We start from the raw sequence: 18278 nt of genomic DNA on the forward strand, positions 1-18278 counted from the left end.
CAGGTGATCAATATATAAACATATATTTGCTTCCTTTGGTATTGATACTGAGTTTTGTTTTCATTTCAGAAACAGTTCGTTTGCGTAGGAACTTTGGTAACTTCAGTCAGAATTGTCCTGTAGGTACCTTTTACATGAAATTTTCATCCTGGGCCTCTTTTGAGAAAACTCCGGTGTTTATAGTCTTATAGCCAGAGTTAGGAAAGAACACTTACTTTGAAGGTAAATGGTCGCCATGTGTTGTCTCCAACTCAGCCATACAACTGCAGCTAAAGACACTTCTCCTGTCAAAGATGATCCTTTCGAAACTGTTTTTCTCAGTTCAGTATATTCAGTATTTTAGAGGGTTCTTTTATGAAGGTGATGATGATGCAATGGTGCTGAGTTAACTTTGAGAAGACTTTGAGATAAATGTAAAACAAAATATCTACTCATGTTCTGGGAGTCATACAACTGCACATTTTTCTTCAAGAGTGTCTTATAGCTCTATATTTACTCAGTATTTGCTTGTAATCACTGTGAATATACACATTAGGCAAAAGTAAAACTCTCCACCAACATTAAATTTAATAGGTAACAGTGCTTTTTTTTTTTAAGGTTTTTTTTTTTTTTTTTTGATGTGGACCATTTTTAAGGTCTTTATTGAATTTGTTACAATATTGCTTTTGCTTTATGTTTTAGTTTTTTGGCTGCGATGCATGTGGGCTCTTAGCTCCCCAACCGGGGATTGAACCTGCACCCCCTGCATTGGAAGGTGAAGTCTTAACCACTGGACTGCCAGGGAAGTCCCAACATTGCTGTTTTAAAGCATAAATGTATATTTGACATCATTTAATACTATAACCTATCTCCCTAGCTCTTTTGCGTGTGAAGAGATTATTTTATTGGAAAAAAATATAAATAATTTGTGTGGAGTTTAAAATCATTTAAAAATAAAATGGTAGCCTAAATGTGAAAAGAATTTGAAAAAGAGGGGACTTCCCTGGCAGTCCAGTGGTTAAGACTTTGCCTTCCAATGCAGGGGGTGTGGGTTTGATCCCTGGTCAGGGAACTAAGATCCCACATGCCTCATGGCCAAAAAAACCAAAACATAGAACAGAAGAAATGTTGTAACAAATTCAATAAAGACTTTAAAAATGGTCTACATCCCAAAAAATCTAAAGAAAAAGAATTTGAAAAAGAATAGATACATGTATATGTATAACTGAATCACTTTGCTGTACACCTGAAACTAACACAGCATTGTTAATCAACTATACTTCAATATAAAATAAAAATTAAAAAATAAAATGGTAGAGTTATGTTGCTCTCAGCCATAATCTGAATGTGACTTTTGCTAACGCATGTCTTCTAACTTCACAGAAATCCTTTTGTCCAGATATCCTGTTTGCTCTCCTGCTCCTGTCCTTCAACTCCCTATGTTTAGAGTTTGTTAAAATATATATAAAATGCTCACTCTCCTAAACTCCGCTAGTCTGTTAATGATTTCTTCCAGAATTCACCTTCCCAAGAAGCCCTGAGTAGACTCTCCTCATCCTATTTATACATTTTACAACACCTCCTCCTCTGAGCGTCATCTGGGAGCAAAGATCTTACACCCCCTTATCTCTTGGGCTTTTGTGATTAGTGTGTGTCTTCATCTAGATTATAAACTCCTCAGGCTTCTCATGGACCTTATTTTCTACTGTCAAAGTGTTGAGGAAACAGGACGGTTCAGAGGGGTCTTAGATTCCACGGGCTTTATCTTTCTCTCTGGGAGCCTTTGATGTCACATCAGTAGAAAGAACAAACATGGCTGGGTATATGTTCCAAAGGCCTGTAAAACCACCGAGGGTACCAGAGACATAGTATACATACATTTTCCAGTTATTCTTTAAAGGTAAGCACTTATAACTGAGAATATTTATTAGTGTGTAATTATCCCTTTGACTTGTTTGAAGTTATCTATCTTCATTCATCAATGATTTCATAAATATATGGGAAATCCAATATAGTAATATTTCTTTTAAATAATATATGAACTGTAATGACATAGAATGGATAAATATTATATTGGTGTGTGTCCAGCTTACTAAAATTCATGTAAACTTGCAACACCATGTAAATACATATCCTTTCAAATATAGGACTTGAAAAAAATATAGATTTTTTTCCCCCAAAATAACCCTCTTAGTCCTTCAAGGAGTTTTCAGATGAAGTCTACACTGAGACAATTTCTAAGTAATAATCTTAGTTTTCTTGGACAAGTTACATAATGTCTCTAAACATCTGTTTCCTTAACTGTCAAATGAGGTTATTTATACCTACAATGAAAAAAGTATTTTCAGAATTACACGGAACCCTGTTTGTAATGTGTCTGGCACGTCTGTCAGGTAAATTTTTCTGTGGTCTTGCACTTGGATTTCTTCTTGTAGGAACCATCTTGTCTAGAGCACCATTATATCTTATACAATTTAATGCAGTTATGAGTACTTTTGAAGTGTTCAAGGAATGTGTATTTCATGAATTGACATGTGTTTATTGAGACTGGCTTTGTTTTTAATTTAATTTTATTTATTTACTTATTTAATTGAAGTATAGTTGATTTACAATGTTGTATTAATTTCTGCTGTACAGCAAAATGACTCAGTTATACACATATATACATTCTTTTTTATATTCTTTTCCATTATGGTTTATCCTAGGATATTGAATTTAGTTTCCTATGCTATACAGTAGGACCTTGTTGTTTATTCATGAGACTGGCTTTGTTAATAGCAAAAAGTATTTAAAGGACTTTTTTTCATACGTTTTTGTGTTGGCTATACGATAGCCCTCAGGATTTTTCAAGGCCTATAAACTTGATGTCTTTGAAGAAAAGTGCATTCCATCACAGTGGCAGGTGGTGGAATTCATTCTGAGTTGGGTAGGTTCTGAAAGAAAGAAAAAAGTGCCCCTTTGTTCACCCTTTGTCATGATGTTCACTCCATAACATTGTTTTACAGGTTCAAAGGTAAAAGGAAAAAAAGCCTAAAGATTCTTGCTTCCTTAGCTTTGAAACCATAGTAAAAGCATATTTTCTTTAAGGGATGGTGAAAATCATATGATTTGATGTTTGTTCTTATTGACTTATTGGTTATTCATGCTGCTCTTAAAATAGCTATATTTCCTTTCCTTTAGTTAAGAAATGAGAACTCTGTCATATGAAAGAGAAAAACTCATGCACATGACTGAAAAAAAAACCCTCAAACTATAAAAACCAAAATTGAATTTGAAGGATGAATGTATCATTTGTTATAATTGTAAGTGGCTGTAAGTGGGCTCACGTCTCTTTATCCATAAAATATTAGTGATATAAGGTCTCTATTTCATATGATCATTTTAAAAACCAGCTTGGTTTCCGCGTTGTGTTGTGAAATAAGAGAAAATAGCAAGGTTCACATTTAATTTGTACTACTTCTCTTAAAAGGTCAGTTTATTTTAATTACTAGGCATCTGAATAGACCTATTGGTCATTAAGCTGACATCAGCCCTGAGTTGGAAGAAACCTGTATTCATGGAGCATCTTTGGGACACCTTCTCTGTGCCGCTTTTAAAGATATAGTTTCTCTCAAGAAGAGATAATAAAACGCTTAAGCTGCAGACATAACAGCTTTTCACATCCTTGGGGCTTGTCCACTCTGGGAAAAGTGAGAGCTGAAACAAAAGATTTTAGGGAAGCAACTGCTCAAAAACACACTAGGCTTTGGGCTTAAAGGTGATGTGAAAAATAACCATGTTTGAGATTGTACTAAATGAAACCAAGTGGCAAAATCCCATGAGACATGGACTGCAAGGCATTGGAGTTTATGTCTTTGGAGTACTTTTATTATAATAGATAATTAAAGTGAAAATTGTAGCTTTTTATTGAAGAGTGAAAGAAAAGAAATTTTTTTCTTAAAAAAGAGAATTACGTGAGGTAGAATTTAGAAGCTCACTAAAAAAATACTGTTAAAAAACTGTGATTAAAGAGTTTCTCAAAGTTCTCATGAGATATTTTTGAGTAACAAGAGGTTAAAAATCAGAAAATCTCTAATTTCATATATACAATATAAAGAAATTATGGCTAATACTGTGTTTTTCATAGAGAAGCAGGTGATGAAATTGAGAATAATTTGACTAGGGGAAAACTTAAAATTTTGTTTTTTAAATAAAAATTGCATGTGTTTAAGGTGGACAGCATGGTGATTTGATACACATGTACACAGCGAAATGATTACTGTAGTCAAGCTAATTAACATGTTACCTCACAGAGTTACCATTTGTGTGTGTGTGTGTGTGTTTGTGTGTGTGTGTGATGAGGGTGCCTGAAATCCACTCTCTTAGCACATTTCCCGGATTCAGTTCTGCAGTATTAACTATACTCACCATGCTGCCCATTAGATCTCTAGACATGGTCAACCTACGTAGCAGCAATTTTGTACCCTTAGACCAGCATCTCCCCATTTCCCCCACCTTTCTACTCTCTGCTCCTGTATATTTGATTTTTTAAGTTCCACATATAAGTGATATCATGCAGTATTTGTCTTTCTGTGTCTGACATTTCATTTAGCATAATGTTCTCCATATTCATCTATGTTGTTGCAAATGGCAGGAACTCCTTTTTTAAGGCTGAATATTATTCCATTGTATATATATGTACATATATATACACCACATTTTCCTTATTCATTTGTTGACAGACACTTAGGTTGTTTACATGTCTTGGCTATTGTGAACAATACTGCAGTGAACAAGGGGTTGCAGGTAACTCTTTGAGGTACTGATTTCTTTCCCTTCAGATGAATACCCAGAAGAGGTACTGCTGAATATCATATGGTAGTTATATTTTTAGGTTTTTGAGAAACCTTCATACTGTTTTCCCACAGTGGCTGCACCAATTTGCATTCCCACCAGCAGTGCACTAGGGATCCCTTTTTTCTACATCCTTGCCAACATTTCATATCTTTTTGATAATAGTTGTCTTAACAGGTGTGAGGTGATACCTCATTGTGGTTTTGGTTTGCGTCTCCCTGATGATTAGTGTTGTTGAGCATCTTTTCATTATCTTTGGCCATTTGTGTATCTTCTTTGGGAAAATATTTATTCATATCCTTTGGTCCTTCACCCATTTGTTAATAGGGTTGTTTTTGTTTGTTGGTTTGCTATTGAGTTGTATGAGTCCCTTATATAACTGGGACATTAACCAACTTTATCAGATATATGGTTTGCAAATATTTTCTGCCAACTAAAGGAAAACTTAACAAACCAAAGATTCCCATATGAAAAGTGGAATTTCCTTCAGTGTTACTCAATTTTTTTTTTTTTTTTTAAATTTCGGTATGCGGGCCTCTCACTGTTGCGGCCTCTCACTGTTGGGGCCTCTCCCGTTGCGGAGCACAGGCTCCGGACGCGCAGGCTCAGCGGCCATGGCTCACGGGCCCAGCCGCTCCGCGGCATGTGGGATCTTCCCGGACCGGGGTACGAACCCATGTTCCCTGCATCGGCAGGCGGACTCTCAACCACTGCGCCACCAGGAAAGCCCAGTGTTACTCAATTTTAACCATTGTTTTAAACAAATGAGAATAACTCCAAGTGAAATATGTATGTACACATACAACTTTTATATGTATTAATATATTTATTTATATATTTATTATACATATTATGATATATGTATGTTAGAGTGTGTGTGTGTGTGTGTGTGTGTGTGTGTGTAAGACAGGGAAAAATATTTATGAGACGCTTGTATCCTAAGAGAGTTTTAAAAATCATTCTATAAAGATTTACATCAAAGTTTGTTGTAGTTTAGTAGAACATAATTTTCTTAAAAGAAGCTTGAAGCGAAATCCTCACCATTCTTTGTAAGTAAGCATCTGCTGTGTTACATAAACCAAAGAAGTCCAGGGGAAGTTGTTATGCCTTCGATGGTGATCGGGTGCTTTGCGATTTTCTTCTATTGTGAGAAGATAATATGACAAGTTATAAGGTATCAACATTGCTTATACAATGATCAAAAATCTTGATCAAGCATTGATACAATGTGTATATGTTAGGGTTAGGGTGAAATCTGTGTAAAAATTTAACATTTCTACTTGCATCATTGTATTTCCACCTATTATGTCCTATTAACATGGACTGTTACTACAAATAACACATCCTATTATGTTGTCCAAGTCAGCCTATCTTTCCTCTCTCAATGTCTTTTTAAAGTTACTAGTCTGGAGCCAGTCCTTTGGCTCTGCTTCTTGTTAGGGAAATTATTTTTTAAAATTATATGAAGTATAACTTTCCAGATAAGACAGTTCCAATTTATAAGTGACCTTCTGTGGAAAATCAAAAGCCCGTATTGTCCATGCATGGGTGAAAACATCAGCCATGATGGCAAACTGAAGGGTAGTTGGTCTGTGTGGTGAGGAAGACATATGGTTTCTCTATGAACCCATGGTCTCTTGTAGTGTCAAGGGCTATCAGACCTATCAGCATTCACCAATATTTTTTTCTTGTGTATCTCATCTGAATTCCCTTAAGGGTAGGAAGTAAAGTCTTCAACCTATTTCCCACCAACCAATCAATGAGTAAACCAAATAAAACAGACTAAAGGACTAAGACAGAAAAAAAAAAGGAAGTGAAAAGTGAATCCCAGTGACAAGGGTCAGGAATGGCGTCTTTGATCTGTTTGTCCAGGAAGGAAACCCTGCTTTACAGAGTGAGCTGGCGAATGAGTTGATGATGCTCTGTGGGATCCTCAGAAGTACGGTAAACGGTGGCTGTGGGGCAGGAGATGTATCTGTACTAATACGCTGTGCAACTCAGCCTTGGTCAAATAGTTGTTCAGCATCCCGGAGTCTAGAAATCTCTTAGAACATTCCTGTAAGTCATCAACAGGGCAAATCTGTCTAGTGAAGGATTGTTGTTTGGCTACAATACTGCTTAAAAGTATTTAGATGTGAATACTTTTTAGTGGTGCCTAAACCACTCTGCTGTTTTCATAAAAGCAGCCCACTTCACTCACTTGTGTACGTGCTTGGCCCCAGAAGGCATGCATGGCTTCAATTTTTAATAGCTTGTTGAGTGGATATCAAGTAACTCAGAATTATTATTATCTCCATTTTACTGCAGAGGAAATGAACCTGGAGATGGTGGACAACTTGTCGACCACTATTGCCAGCATCCGGTCATAGTCTGTCAAAGCTTTGCTCCCATTATTTGCAATTCCTCCCTCAAAATAATCCCCATAAGTAAGACTAGCAGGACAGATCCTGGATGGTAGTAATGACAAGCAGACGCAAGCACAGTGTTTTAAGTTTGCGTGAGGCGAACAGTTCGAAAGAAACACACCGTGGTTCTCACCCACCCCCTTGCATCCCATTACAACAGTATTGATGGGGATTATAGCTCTGTTATGTCACCTAATATAGATGTAAAAGAACCTGCAGGTTGTGCCTTGAAAGCATAGTACCTTTTGAAAATATTTTGATCATTTTGTTTCATTTAGAGCTATTTTCTTTTTTTTAATATATTTTGGGAACCATTTTCTGTTCACTTCAATTTTGCACTTAAGTGATATTGACCAACGTCTAGCCTTTCATCTGTGTTGACTTCAATGCGAGTAGCAGTTTAATCAATTTTAAGTGGGGAAATATCACAGAATTATGGATGGTGGTAGGCAGGCACAGTGCTGTTGATAATTTCTTTTACTCTCAGGATTCAGAATGAGGCATGTGCTTCCTTAAAGGGCCCATGTGGTAGAGTTTCACAGCAAACATTCTCTTTCATCTTGTTTAAGTTCTGTTTGGCTGGCCTCCCATGTTTGCTCGCGGGGATAAGGTTAAGACCTCTGAAGAGGCCACTCCGTCCCAATTACTTACCCAGCCTCCCTTCTTTTCTTTAAATAGCTTGCACTTAGTTGTAGAGAGCGTTTTGGTGTCATGTCTTTGATGGATGAACCCAGGGATAAACAACTATTTTCTATTTGGATTCTAAAGGTACGATCAAGTTTAATCAAAAAGACTATTAATATTTTGAATTTATCCATGAACCAACTCTTGCAGCAAAAACACCCAAATGCCTGCTCACGTCAGTCTTTCCTTTTTCAAGCTGGTTTTTCTCCAAAGATTCTTCCCCCATCCGCATAGTTTCCTATTGTCTTAAGTTGCCTTCAAGTCTCCACCTCCACCCAGAGGCTGCCTCGTCTTGAGCGTCGCCCAGTTTTGTCAACTCTTCTGGTACATGCTTTTAACCTCACTTTAGAATCCCCTGCCCAAATTTGAGTCTGAATTTTTATAATGTTTGGATTGTAATTCTGTTTCTTTCTGGTCTAGTCCTTGAGGGTTACATGTCTCAGGCCTGATGTTCTCCTTCCAGGTGCTGACTTTATAACTAGATCCTACTTACTGGAACTGTTGAGAGAATTATTTCACTTCTCTAACACCATCATCTGCACTTAGTCTGTTTTTGCTGCTGGGATTTTTTGCAGGAAGGGTAGCCCTTTCCTATTTGTAACCAAAATTAAATCATTCTGAGGCAGGGCATGAATGTGTTTTGTGGGGTTTCTTGTCAAGCTGAAGATCGTTATAATAGGCAAACAGGAAGTCCTCATGCACTGGAAATTATAACGTCCTACCTTGGCATGGCATCTGTGTTCTTCCATAATAACCAGTCACCTTGGACATCGCCAGAGTTCCTTGAATTTTTTGGACAACGGGAGAAAAAGGAAAAGCTTTCTCATTTGGATTTAACTCAAGAATTAAAGCATTGCCTGAAGCTCTGTGCTGCCAGTGGTTTTATTCAGGCTTTGTTCTCTGAACAATTTGTAGATAGATGGTTGTGTTCTGAATTCCCAGCCCTCATTAGCTAACTGCACACATGTGGAAACACAGAGGCTGTGACCTTCAGATCCACTCCGGAAATACAAACGTGGCCTCTAAGTTTAGAGAGGAAATGCTTCCCTCTCTCTAGCCAGGAACTGGGACTGATGCTCTGCCCAGGTCACATAGACGTCTGAGCTGCCCCAGCCAGCAGGGAAAAAAATGACCTCCCGGGTAATACGTGCGTCATTACGACTTGACCATGTCCTTGATCCAGTGGACGGTAGCTCACTTTAAGCGCGTAGACCTGTAGGATTCTTTTAAGTCATAAAAAAATGGACCCAAACAAAGTGGAAATGACTGATAATTGGTGAAATTATTGATAATTTATCTGTGAAAAGTTAACCAAGAAAAAAATTAATTTAAAGGGGCCATAGAGATGTCTCATTTTTATCAGCCTTGTTTAAAAGCAAAAGTTGTTTGTTTTATTCTTTGATGGCTACATTTCAAGAGTCACTAAACTTTCCAGCCCTTTCAGCAAAATAAACTCAGTCTTGTCATTTTTTCCTAAAGATGTAATCTTTGCATTGTATTACTGAAAATTTGGAAATAATCTAAATATGCAAAAACGGAGAATGACTAAACTCTGGTTAAAGCAGTGGAGTATTTTACAACCATTTAAAAAGATAATTTTTAAGACTTTGAGGCCACATAGGAAACTAGCTATAGTATGACGTAAAATGGGAAAAAGAAAAATAGAAAAGTCTCTCTATGCTCTGCTAATAACTAGGTCAAAAGATGATGCATGGTGATTATTGAAGATAGTTTTGCTTGGTAGGTGTAAGTATTGGTTGACATTTATGTCTTCTCTGAATTGTGAATTCTTTGAGGGAGGGATCACATTTTCCTATATCTGCAAAACCAAGACCTAGCATGTAATAAGGGCTAATCAGTATTTCTCAGTTAATCCATTAAAAGATAGCCAGGAAAAGCAAATTATAAAACTGTATCTAAAATCTGAATATAATTCTGTAAAAATAATACTTAAAAGGCTAAGAACTTGAAGATATCATGGAGCAGTGATTACAAGGATTCTCTGTATGGTGATATATTGATTTTCAAATCTCCATTTTATATGTATATATATATATATATATATTTTTTTTTAATGTGCTATCTAGAAAAAAAAGAGTCGACTAGTGTCAGCCTAACTTACCAGTATTGAAATGCCACAAGAAGAAAACGTTCATTTATTCGATAATGAGAGAGTTTAAAGATATGCATCTTCATTAAAATTCAGTTATATGTGTACATTTTTGAATATCTGTCATTTGAATGAGATGTCATAAGTGATAAACTTCTAACTACTTATCGTAGAATACACAGCCTTTCATGGTCTGGACTGTACTCTCTAACACTTAGGGCTACTGCACTTTTTGTAAAATGTGAGTCCTGCCAAGCTCTGGGACTGGGGAGCACTCACATTGTGATTCCCATGAACAGCCCCACTGGCGTAATGAGCAACTTAGGCAGCCATACTGATGACCCTGCTCAGTTCTTATCTCTTACCATGTATCTAATCATCCCCAACTACTAACACGCCATATGTAAAGGCACTTTGGTGCCTATTCCCTTTGCTTGGAACAATCATTATACCTCTTATTTAATAATAAAGTCTTGTATTTATTGAGCACTTACTATGTACAGAAATTATACTGAGAGCTTTATATACATGATGGCAGTGTTTTTCAAACTGTTATAATTATTATCTCTATCTTATAGGTGTGAGAGACAAGGAACTTGCCCACGTCTCCACAACCACGAAATAGCAGATGTGGGATGTAAACTCAGGGCTGCTTTGTTCTAAAGCCCAACCACTTAATCTCTCACATCCCTCTCCTGTGCTGCCCGTGCTCTTCCTTGACTTGGGTGACTCAGCTGATAAGAACCAAGTCTTCAAAGCTTTCTTTCTCCCTCCACCCATGCCCGAGCCAACCTAGACACCCTTCCTCTGTCTCCCTTAATAAAGCTCTTTGTTTTCCCAAAAGTCTCCCCAGCACTTAGAAAACTGGATATAATCAGTGATTTTTTTTTTTTTTTGTACCTCTTACATGGTGGGCTTATCATGGGCAAGTATTTTACACTTATTCGGGGAAAAAAACAAAAACAAAAATAACTGTATCTTGTTCACTTGTACTTAGCATATGCTTGACACATGAAGTAGTTATCCCAAGAATGGCTGGAAGAATAAGATAATGAATGGCTGAACCACATCTTAGGTTCTTAATACATGGATGTTGCACCAAGAAATCATCATGCATGTGATTTTGGTTGTGATTAGAAACCGGGATAAAATTGTAGCCATTTATCATCCAGCTGCACTAAGCTCAGGGTCTTGTTAAGAACATTTGGACTCAGAGTACTTTTGCAGATTCATTGCGTTCTTTAAACAGTGCTTTAATCATGCCCCTTGCCTGGTTAAAACCTGTCCATGACTTGTTATTTCGTTTCCTATCAAGTCTGAATTCCTCAGGATGGCTTTAAAGGGCCTCCTAATATGAATCAACTCACAGTATTTTTCATTCTGTTTCAACATATACCTGTCAGGCTAAGCAGGCCAGTCACTTTCCTCTCCCAACACATCATGTTTGTACCACCTTGGGGTCTTTACTCAACTCATCCCCCCTCTCCAGAGTACACCTGGAATCTTCTTCGATTCTAAACCAGACTTAGATTATTGGTAAATTAAAATTCTACTTACTAGATGGAAGCTTTCCTATCTACTTTAGCTCTTGGTAAAGTCTCTTTTCTACGAATTCTCTTTGCTTCTGTCGGATAATTTACCACTTAATAATATCAGTGACTATTTTCAGCAATGCTTTAGTTATGCCAGCATTGTTGTCCCTGCAAAATTATTAACAGATACCACATATCTCTTCTGTTTTTTCAAACTACAAGATATTCAGTTCCCACTATGGGCTAGAATCTATTTTGCACACTTTATGAACACTTTATTAGGAAAAGATTTGAGTTTCCCTTTGGTTAATGACAAAGGAGAAAGTCTTTCAATAGAGAGAATTGATTAAAGTCAAAAGTTGGGTTCTAAAAATAAGTTTGACTCTCAAATTTGTGATTTGAGAGGGATTCTAATGATACACTGTTGGATGTGAACAGATGAGACCATGAAACTAGTTTTGTGCTTGGGTGTCTTGTGTGACTTTAATATTTAGTATGTAACATATGTGGAGAACAGTTTTTACTCTCCTCTGATAGCTGTTGGTGCCTCTGTGGGTTGCTATGTTTGGTCTACTGACCACCCCATGTCAAAAGACCTCAACCCTATATTTAGCCCAACATTTGGCCAATGTCTACTGTTGGTTATAAAGGGAAACCTGGGAAACAAGTTTGAATGGGTAGGCAAAAAATGAAAGAAACCATGGGCCCTCCTCATAAGACCATCATATATAAAGAATAACACCCTTTTGACTTTATTTGGGGAATACGCCTCCATCATTTCACTGTTTATAAGAGTAATAACAAAATGGGATTTTCATATTATGACTTAAAAGTTGAGGGGTCCCACTGTGTCTTAGGAAAGAATGAAAACACATGTGTCACAAGACTAACTGAAAACAGAAATTTCATATCTGGTCATGTTCAGTCACTTCACTGACACTGTGCCTCCTGAGTTTGGAATTCCTTGGAGAACAGAAGTTGAAAAGAAAATGGCGAGCTTTTCCAGTAACATTTGGTTTAAATTTACCTGCAATTAAAATTCTTATGGTACTAATATTTTTTCTTTTTTTGGTTTCAGAAACATTACCTGCTTTAGATACATGTAGCAAAAGCCTCCCTTTTGCTATAATTTCTAACAATTCATTAAGATAATTAAAAATAAAAGGCAAGAGAAAGAAAAAAATGGAAAAGTCTACACCTTCCCTATCTCTCAAGAGATAGTCATTAGAATTTTTCAGCAAGTGGAGGATTGACCTGTCACTTTACATTATGCTGGATAGTAAATAAATACCTCACATATTTATAAGTTTGGGATCTGAGCATTTGAAAAAAAGTAAGAAAAATAATTTATTCTTTAGCTGCAGCATGGTGATGAGTGCGAAAGGGGATTTTGATTCACCTGACATTACAGTTAGAATTAAATTATTATCTAGAGACTATAAATATTGCATGATTCCTTCTTAAAGGAGATAATTAAAATTTATAAGACTGTCCATGAGAATTCCTGGAATAAGGAACTTAAATAGTCTTAAAACTTTAAGATTTGATGTCAAGATATAAAGGTAATTTCATTTCTTTACATTTTCCATTTGATATTTGATCCAACTGCTTTATGGTTTCACCAAGAAACTGACCCAAAGACTTGAGAATTAACACCAAGGACCTTGCAGGGGAAATAAAAAAGAGAGCACACTAAACAAAACAACAAGCGGTGGTGAAGAGAGCTGTAATACTCCCTTGCAGATCCATCTTGGACAAAGGCTGTCTAGTATTTCAAATGGTGTGGCATGTGAACCATGCTGCATGCATGGGCTTTCAACTTTAGCATGTAGAATGCATGTATATGAACAGAAGGGTATTCTGACAATCTATCTTTTCTTTATAATCTCTGTAGCAGTTCCAAAAGTCCTTAGCTGGAGGATAGATTTGGAAAGTGCTGCTTTTCTGCTCTCGACACATTCAGGTAACCATTCCAAAGCTGCCAAGGTACCACTTCAGAGGCAACCTGCTATTACTGAAACGGAGCAGGACCCTGTGGTCCGTCCCCACAATGTCCTCCACCTGCTTTTTGTCTGTAGAAAAACGTTAGCCAAAGAATAAGTTAGAGAAGGGAGAAAATGCAGAAACAAATGAAAACATTTCAACAAGACTAAATAATAATAGTTTAGTCATTAAGCATAGTCAAGGGCCTTCAGTTCCTCTTCATGGGCTATAGATAACACTATGACCCATATCCTGTGAGCTGTCTTATAGAGACTAAAACTCCCACCAGGTGGAGGAAGTTTAACTACACGATGACCAGACTGTAGCCATGACGTAAACTGCCAATGTTCCAAGAATTGGCCTGAATGAAATGGGAAAAAACCGACCCTGGAACTGAAGATTAACAGCACTTATAAAAATCAAGATGACGCTAGTCAGACCACCACATGACCAATTTCAAGATGAGCATCAGAGCTGACTGTGCTGTTTCTGCATGTAGCTCCCTCCCTCTGCCTATAAAAGCGCTTGCCCACTGGTTGTCACTGGGGGGAGTTGGCCTTTGGACAGGAATCTGCCCCTCCCCACGCCCCCAGCTGCTGGCCTCCAAAATAAATTAAACTTTCCTTTCCACCAACCTTGCCTCTTGAGCAGTGAGCACCTGGACCCACTTTCGCAAACAGATTTTGGCTCCCAACGTGAGGCTGGGCTCTCGCGATATCTGGCTCCCGGGGGTGGGTTTTCCGGAGCAGAGCCTCCGCCTTGATGACACGCTGGGATGGCTGCAAGGAGACTGCTGCTCGTGGCTCGCTGGCCCCGGGAGGGAAGTTGGCGGGGACGTTCGTAACAGCTGCCCAAAACATTTGTTTTGGGGGTTCTCCCTGTTTCTCCCCTGCAAGGCACTGGCTGCCAACATACGCTTTTCCTTGGTGGAACTGAAAGATGCCTCTGGAAGAGGTGATGAGCTCCAAGACCAAGTAAGTCCACCAGTGTGCCCCTGGAAAACTTCTCTTTTGAGTACAAAGTCCTATTTGGGCATTTTGCCAATGGTTTCTGATGTGTTTCTGACGTTGAGCACCCTTTATGAACACTGAGTGTCATTCAGGCATTTTGCCAACTGGTTCTGACCTGTGTCTGACATCGAGGCCCGTTTGTGTTGGGGAGTGTTTGTTTGGGACTCCGTATAGGTCATCCTCTCAGAGGGTTTGTGACAGTTCTGTCTTCTGGTGTGTGAGTGTGTATTCCATTTGTGTGATTGGTATTCTTGTTGCCTTTTGTAAAATGAGAAATTCAGGTTCAATTCTTCTTCAAACTCTGAAAAAATTGGTTAAGATGAAACTCTTTTAAAACACCAAAACTGGTTCTTTTTGCATATGCAGTTAGAGAAAGCTAGCTTGATAAAATGCTTTTTTCAGAATTCTGACCCTGAGAGAAGAAAAATATTTCTAGGAGAAAGCTTGAAGTTAACTCTTATCATGGCTTTGAAATAAAAACATAGCATCTCCCCCTCCCCCCAGTTGCTGGCCTCTGACATAAAGCAAATTTTCCTTTCCACCAGCCTTGCTTCTTTATTGGCTTCAGAGTGGCGAGCAGCCAGACCCCACTTTTGGTAACATTACCATGTGTGCTGTGATTCATAAATGGACCCTATTATTTTCCACAAGACCCCTTAGCAGCAGTTCCAAAGGAGCGGGCCCGAGATTTGATTATCCAGGTCCCTCTCCTGAACACATCTTTCACATCTGACATTTACACTGGTTGCACATTTTTATGGAACTCGTTAGGAAGCAGTCTGAACCTTAAAAAGGTGTGCGTCTTCCTAGAACATTCTGGACCAGGAAGGTCTTTTATTGGGCTTAATGCTTTGAGTTGAAACCTGTCCCTTGTCTGATTGGAAAGTGTTTCGGGGAACAGATTTTGTTATTTTTCTAAGCCAGGCTGTAGGAATTGAGCTGAAGATATCTCTAACAAAAAGGAATTTTTTTTTTTTTTTCTCAAAGAGCTGAGAACCAAAGGAAATGACTCCAGTGTTGAAAATCCTTTTATTTCCTCTGTGGACGATATCTGTGCAGCTGAGACAAACTTTTCCAGTTGGCCCCCACCCAGACTTTATGGGTACTGAGATTAGGAAGTGGTATGGTCAAAATAGTCCTTGGACAAATTGCTTCCAGTCTACAAAACCTCAAAGTTCTTGACAAAGCCATGATTTCATGCCACATTTTATTTTTTCACATGGGTAACTGACCTGTCATTTGTTAATTACCTTGCCAGGATTTCTGCAGTTCTTTTAGTAACCTCTATCATTTTATTTTTTTCCATTTCTTTTGGGAGAAGGAAGGAGACTTTGTGAGAGAAGTGCAGGGTGTCTGTAAAATTTCTCTTTGTGAGACACCACACGTTTTGCTCATTTCCCTTGCCTTCCATTTGAAGTAAAATATTGCCAGGCCACAGTCAAGCTTATAAAAATGTGCTTTCTTCCTTCCCTGATGTCATTCTATACTTTTCTTCTTGCTTTGCTTTTCCATATCTGAAAATAAGGCAATGCTGCATGAGGCTTCAAAATTCAACACCCATAACTTCCTTTGACATGATCCTGCCCTGGGGAAAGAGAAAGGTATTCATCACTCTATAAAATATGCTGTACCCTCAGCCTCCCTACCCGGTCCTGGGATCTGACTCATCTTTGCACTTCTGGTGACCAGCATAGTGCTGACATGTTCTAAGCGTTCAGACATATTTACAAAGTAGGTTCGAGTGGGCAGTGTGTCATGGCATCAGGATGCATAGAGTAGGTAAAAGAGGGATTTATGACATACTTTACAAAGTCAGGAACTGTTCTCTGAATTAAAAACTGTGCTGAGGGAATAGCAGTGGATACAATTCTCTGTTCTTCTAAAACTGCTTAGTTCTTCCCTGTATCTTATCAACTCCATGGGAAGCTATATGGCAGACACTCCCTTGCCAGCATAGACAATTTTGTACCAACTTAAAGCCACTCAGACCTTCACGGAGGTAGTTGTTCCTCATTGCAGTAGTTCTTTTCCTAAGAAGTCTTCGGATTTGTTGGGGACTAGTGGTAGTGCTTATTTAACATACATGATACTTTATTAAAATGAACTTTAGTAGACATTTAGTATTAAATGGGGTTTATAAACCCCTAGTTAGTCTAATTTGATTTGAACCAAAATTTGTCAAATATGGTTTTCTTTTGCATTTTTCCTTGAAGTATAGTTGATTTACAATGTTGTGTTAGTTTCAGGTGTACAGCACAGTGATTCAGTTTTATATGTATATATATTCTTTTTCACATTATTTTCCCTTATAAGTTATTACATAATACTGAGTATGGTTCCCTGTGCTGTACAGTATGTCCTTGTTGTTTATCTGTTTTATATATAGTAGTGTGTATATGTTAATCTCAAACTCCTAATTTATCCCTCCCTCCCTTTTCCCTTTAATAAACATAAATTTGTCTCCTAAGTCTGTGGGCCTATTTCTGTTTTGTAAATAAGTTCATTCATATCATGTTTTTAGATTCCACATATAAGCAATATCACATATTTGCCTTTCTCTGTCTGGCTTACTTCACTTAGTATGATCATCTCTAGGTCCATCCGTGTTGCTGCCAGTGGCATTATTTCATTCTTTTTGTGGCTGACTATACTTCAAATACGTATTTTTGATAGACACTATGCTTGGCACTGGGGTAAGAAATAGGGAAGGTGTATTGCCTATAGTCAAGTACTCAGAGGGTAGGAAAGACAGATGCTATATACATGTATATATAAAACTAAAAGATAAGATGAACACAATAGCTGATAATAATATGTAATGGCCAGTGAGCGCTTTATACATGTCAGATCTTCTAATAAATCCACTTATCTGAGTTCATTTAATCCTCCCAATGACTCCATAAGGCAGGTGTAAGGGTCATTAGCATTTCACAGGTGAGGATAGCACGGCACTCTTCTCAAGATCACTCAACCTCCTACCCACAGAGCCTGAGTCCAGATAGTTCCAAAATATATGCTCTCACCTGCCACACCATAGTGCTACAACTAGAGTGCTCTTAGGCAAAAATGAGGAAATGGTTACATTTCCCTTCAGTTTAGAAAAGGCACACAGGAAACAGGAAAGCTTCAGGGAGGACGTGATAGCTGAGCTTGACTCCAAAGAGTGATTGGGAGTTTATGCAGCAGAAATGGCAGAGAGAGATTTACCTGGAACAGGAAAGACCTGGCAAAGGCCAAAAGCTGTAGAAGAGCATGGTGTATTCTGATGGCTTAAAAGTTCAGTGCTTGCGTGTATGAAAACAGGAAGCGATATAACCTGAAATGCAAGCTCAAGTCTTATTTGGAAGGTTTTTTTGTAAAAGCTTGAGTAAAGAAACTATTACAAAGGCAGTGGGGACCAAAGAGATTTATAGGTAGAGGAAAATAATGTGGTCAGAGCTATCTTTTGGAAAGTCAGTTCTAGCAAAAGAATTGGGGATGAGAGAAGATGACAGCTAGATGCAGGAGCACAGGAGGATGGATCCTTTCCCTTGCATTCATCTCCTGGCAACAGAAAACATGGCTGAACAGGGATGTAAGCTGTGTTTCTCCACAACATAAGGCGAAGGCTGAAGGAAGATGGGAACCCAGAGACAATACGGAGACTCCATCATTAGGAACCTGTCCTTGGCTTGTGACTCTTATCTTCAAGCCTTTCGCCTGTGGTTGCAGACCTTCCCCCTTCCACTTTGCATTCCATATT

At 38.1% G+C, this 18278-nt stretch overlaps 1 protein-coding gene across 9 annotated transcripts in view; it reads left to right on the top strand.

Annotated features, from left to right (window-relative positions):
* Positions 1-18278, top strand: part of RBMS3 (RNA binding motif single stranded interacting protein 3) — a 711536-nt gene that overhangs the window by 242935 nt on the left and 450323 nt on the right. The gene's annotated exons all lie outside the window — the stretch shown is intronic.

The sequence above is a fragment of the Monodon monoceros genome, unplaced genomic scaffold (assembly GCF_005190385.1).
Source record: "Monodon monoceros isolate NGI ecotype Baffin Bay Population unplaced genomic scaffold, NGI_Narwhal_1 Super_Scaffold_3, whole genome shotgun sequence".
NCBI lineage: Eukaryota > Metazoa > Chordata > Mammalia > Artiodactyla > Monodontidae > Monodon > Monodon monoceros.